The following is a 5,307-nucleotide window of genomic DNA, read 5'->3' as shown; positions in this document are numbered from 1 at the left end:
CTTTTCCATGTCGCTAGGGAAATTCTATGATAAAAATTGAAACATTTAAAAATTTCTCCAGAACAGCCTAGGAAATCCCAGTGGTAAACTCTGGTTTATCCTTGTTCAATTGAACGCCTTTGTCTTGGCATTCTGAACTCCATGAGTTTCTGAAATGTACAAACTTTTAAAACAGTTCATTTCCAGGAATTCGGTAAACCAATTCTGGAAGCTATTTCAACTAAAGTCTTATCCATGCGCTGTGAGAGTTGTGAAGAATTTCAACCAAATTTCAAATTGGTAATTTTCAGGTCTTCTTCAACTATCCTCTCCACCCTACACATACTCCTTAAAAATCTGTCATGTAATAATCTTAGCCAAGCAAATACATTAGTTCTTCTCTACACATAGGCTAACAACTACTCAAATTCTTTCCCCATATTTATTTGCCTTTTCTGGAACATTTGCTTTATTCTCTTCACAGCACCAATTTCTTCTACTCTAAGAAATTTCTACCCAGAAATTAATGTTTTCTGCAAAACCTTCCCAGACTCCACTCAGAAAACGTTGTCAAGCCAATGATTTCAGCATCTTCCACTTGGAGGAGAAAAAAAGTGGGGGACAGAAGTAGAAAGAGAGAAAGAGAGAGAAGGACCAGGAAGGCTTTATTATTTACATATCTGCATATAAACTATTCAAAAGCAAGAATTGCATCTAGTCTTTCTAATTTTGCCTTCTCTTACATTATATATATATATACTTAATAATGACAGGAGAGTTCAGAACACAGTCTTTTCCAAGAATTATGGATTTTGAGATTAGGAATGAAACATAATGAGCAAAAAAAAAAAAAAACAAAAAAACCCATAGCATATTGAATATATGTCTTTAAATAAAATTAACTCAAAACATGACATTTATTTGCAGATGTGTCTGTCTCCTCTGTTAAATGCCAGGCACTTTGCAGCTTGTGAGTAAGCATCATGCCTGCTTTGACTTTTTTTAAAAAACAGACCTATTCATATGCCACAAAATTCACCTATTTCAAGTATACAATTTTTTTTTTTTTTTTTTTTTTTTTTTTTGAGACGGAGTCTTGCTCTGTCGCCCAGGCTGGAGTGCAGTGGCCAGATCTCAGCTCACTGCAAGCTCCGCCTCCCGGGTTTACACCATTCTCCTGCCTCAGCCTCCCGTGTAGCTGGGACTACAGGCGCCCGCCACCTCGCCCAGCTAGTTTTTTGTATTTTTTAGTAGAGACGGGGGTTTCACCGTGTTAGCCAGGATGGTCTCGATCTCCTGACCTCGTGATCCGCCCGTCTCGGCCTCCCAAAGTGCTGGGATTACAGGCTTGAGCCACCGCGCCCGGCTCAAGTATACAATTTAATGATTTTTAGTGAATTTATAGAGTTGAGAAATTACCAACTCAATCCAGTTTAAGAATATTTCTGGCCAGGCACAGTGGCTCACGCCTGTAATCCCAGCACTTTGGGAGGCCGAAGCAGGTGGATCACCCAAGGTCAGGAGTTCGAGACCACCCTGACCAACATGGAGAAACCTCGTCTCCATTAAAAATACAAAATTAGCTCAGCGTGCTGGCACATGCCTGTAATCCCAGCTACTTGGGAGGTTGAGACAGGAGAATCGCTTGAACCTGGGAGGCAGAGGTTGCAGTGAGCTGAGATCGTGCCATTGCACTCCAGCCCGGGCAACAAGAACGAAACTCCATCTCAAAAAAAAAAAAAAAAAAGAAGAATATTTCCATCACTCCAAAAAGACTGTGCATGCTGTTTGCAATCCCCACCCTCTACCCTCAACACCAGGCATCCGTTAAATTGCTTTCTGATCATATAGATTTCTCTATTCTGATTATGTCATATACATGGAATCATATAACATGTGGTCTTTTGCATCTGGCTTATTTCCCTTAGTGTAATGTTTTTGAGGTTCATCCATGTTACAGCATGTATCAGTACTCCGTCCTTTATTTATTTATTTATTTATTTATTTATTTATTTATTTATTGAAACTGAGTCTTACTCCATTGCCCAGGCAGGAGTGCAGTGGTGCAACCAGGGCTCACTGCAGCCTGGACACCCTGGGCTCAAGTGATCCTCCCACTTCAACCTCGCACGTGGCCGGGACTACAGATGCGCACCACCCCACCCAGCTAATTTTTGTATTTTTTGTAGAGATGGGATTTTGCCATGTTGCCCAGGCTAGCTTTGAACTCCTGGGCTCAAGCTATCCACCTGCCTCGGCCTCCCAAAATGCTGGGATTACAGGTGTGAACCACTGGTGCCTGGCCCACACATTTTTTAATCCATTTATCAGTTGATGGACATTTGTATTATTTCCATTTTTTGGCTATTACAAATTATGTTCCCATGGACATTGGTGTACACATTTTTGCATGTTATAATATGTTTTCATTTCTCTCTAGATATTTAGAAAATTGCTGGATTTTATGGTAACTTTAAGAAACTGCCAAACTGTTTTTCCAAATTGGCTGTCCCGTTTTACATTCCCACCAGCAATGTATGAACGCTCTAGTTTTTCCACATCCTCACCATCATTCTATGAGTATGAAATGGTGGTTCATTATGGTTTTAATTTGCATTTCCCTAAAGATTAATAATGTAGAATACCTTTTCATGTGTTCTACATTATCTTCTAGATAATCTTCTAGATCTACAAAGAAGATTTGTAGATCTTCTTTAGTCAAATGTGCATTCAAAACTTTGGCCCATTGCCCATTTTTTAATTGAGTTGCTTGTCTTATTATTATTTAGTTGTAGGAGCTCTTTGTACATTCTGGCTGGATACAAGTCCTTTACCAGAAATATGATTTGAAATATTTTTTCATTTTCTTTTTTTCTTTTTTCTTTCTTTATTTTTTTGAGATGGAGTTTTGCTCTTGTTGCCCAGGCTGGAGTGCAATGGCACTATCTCGGCTCACCGCAACCTCCACCTCCCAGGTTCAAGTGATTCTTGTGCCTTAGCCTCCTGAGTAGCCGGGATTATAGGTGCATGCTACCATGCCCGGTTAATTTTTATATTTTTAGTAGAGACAGGGTTTCACTATGTTGGTCAGGCTGCTCTGGAACTCCTGACCTCAGTTGATCCACCTGCCTCAGCCTCCCAAAGTGGTGGGATTACAAGCGTGAGCCACTGCGCCCTGCCCTTTTCATTTTCTTAATAGTGTCATTTAAAGCACAAAAGTTTTATTATTTTGATGAAATCCAATTTATCAATTTGTTCTTTCACGTTTTGTGTATATCTAAGAGATTTTTGTCTAACCCAAGGTAACCAAGCGTCTTAGTTCATTTTGTGATGCTATAACAGAATACCATGTACTTTATTTTATTCTATTTATTTTTTAACCAAAACTAGCTTTAATTTGTCCAAAAGCCACACACAGCTGTCTAGAAACTGTCTCTGGAAGGGAAGCCAAGAGAGAGTCCATTATGCACAGGGTCAAGAGGCCTCTAGAAGTTTTCAAGCAAGCCCAGGATGTGCTTTTGCTCCTTCTCCCAGAACTCTGCATACCCCTTGATGATACGCCTGACAATTTTGATGGAACGTCTTCACATGTTTAGGATCTGGTGAACCCTCGGGCAAATCTGGGGAACATTGGCATTGCAGATCTTGGCCATAATGCAGCAGATGCACTGGAGAACAAAGAGCCCTGCATCCAAGCACTGGAGGTAGAACTCATCCCCCATGTCACTGTCTATGATCTCTCCACACTGGACCATGTCATGTTTTTCCCCTTCCTTCCTCTTGTCTGCCACCTGCATTGCACCCAGATATTGAAAATGCAACTCCATTAGTCTGTCAGCCTACTCACTGTCATTTTCAGTGAATTTATTCAGAAGCCAGGTTCGCTGATGCCCTCTCAGGTTCCACAAAAGGAAAGCCAGAATGGAACAGACATGCTCTTTGTGTTCCCTGTCAGTGGTACCCACTTTCTTGATCTTTCTGGGAAATTCCATAAAGAGGGGAAAGATGGTTCATAAGCCAAGAATGTCAACAAATTTACCGCAGTTGTAGACGCCCTTGGATGCAATCAGCACTTTCAGGACCCTGCTCCATGAGATCTTCTTTTTCCTGGGCATGAGATTCATCAACTGAAGACCCTCGCCCTTCAGGAAGTGCTCACGATTGGAACTGAGCATTAGTTAGAAGCAGAGTGAATCAAACGGATTCTCCATCATCTCCTGCTCTTTTGCTGTGCTGGGATTGTGTCTTTTAAACACAGATAACTGCTGAAGAAGTGCATCAATTCCATCCAGCTCCCCAAGCAATTACCTGTTTTCATCGTTGTCCTGGAGCAATATGGCCTGCATTTCACTGCAATAGTTTGTTGGCATCAAAAGGCTTCTTTGCCTTCAGTCTCTTCAACAGCCACTGAGGAAGACCCTGCTGGGCACCCCTCGTACACATCTCCAGCTAGAACTCAGCCATGTTTCCCACAATAACAAGAGTGTTATGGACACTATTGGCCTCCTCCTTCACAGACTCATCCAGGCGCTCCACGTTCTGCACCAGCAGTGCTGTCACCTACCCATCCACCAGAGCATCAATGAGTACTTCTGCTCCCTCTTCACTCTCATAGAAGATGTCTATATATCTGTTAATTCCTGACTCAAATCAACCCCAGCTATGGACACGTCTGTATTATTGTGTCCAAGCAACCCAAGAAGTGACTGCACAGCATTCAGCTCCAGCAGAAGGTGATACAGGTCTGGCATGGTGGCCACCACGTGCATCTTCTGAATGATGTCATGTAGGTCCAGTTGGGATTCCATGAACTTCTCTGGATTGTCTGGAAACTTAATCTGCAATTCTTAGTTTTTATATGCTCACTATTCAAATGTGAGCATCATTTTCTTCACTGAGCTTTCATCCAACAGCTCCTCCTCTTTTTCTTCCTCCTCACCCTCTGTGTCAATAATCTGAAGCAGCCATTTTTTGTCATCCTCTGCTTCTTCCACCATAATCATTTCCTCTTCCCAATCTTGAGTACTAATTTGCTTCCGATGCATCTTCTGCTCCTCTTCTTTGTCATCTCGGGGACATTTTATGCCCCTGTTGGGCTGGTAGCTCGGAAGTTTGCCCGTGTCTGTGGTCCCAGGCACAGCCAACCTGTGTAATTTATGAAGAACAGAAATTTATGTCTTACAGTTTTGGAGGCTGGAAAGTCCAAGATCAAGGCACCAGAAAGTTTGGCGTCTGGCCAGGGCCCAGCCTCTGCTTCCAAGATAACACCTTAAATGTTGTATCCTCCAGAGGGGAGGAACACTGTTATTCATGTGGCACAAGAGCAGG

At 42.0% G+C, this 5,307-nt stretch overlaps 1 pseudogene; it reads right to left on the bottom strand.

The window, feature by feature from the left end:
• Positions 1 to 3,464: 3,464 nt before the first annotated feature.
• Positions 3,465 to 5,090, bottom strand: LOC112616338 (annotated as a pseudogene).
• Between the last annotated feature and the right edge of the window lie 217 nt (positions 5,091 to 5,307).

Source organism: Theropithecus gelada, chromosome X (genome assembly GCF_003255815.1).
Source record: "Theropithecus gelada isolate Dixy chromosome X, Tgel_1.0, whole genome shotgun sequence".
NCBI lineage: Eukaryota > Metazoa > Chordata > Mammalia > Primates > Cercopithecidae > Theropithecus > Theropithecus gelada.
The sequence above is the reverse complement of the archived record's forward strand: the minus strand, read 5'-3'. Positions and strand labels throughout refer to the sequence as shown.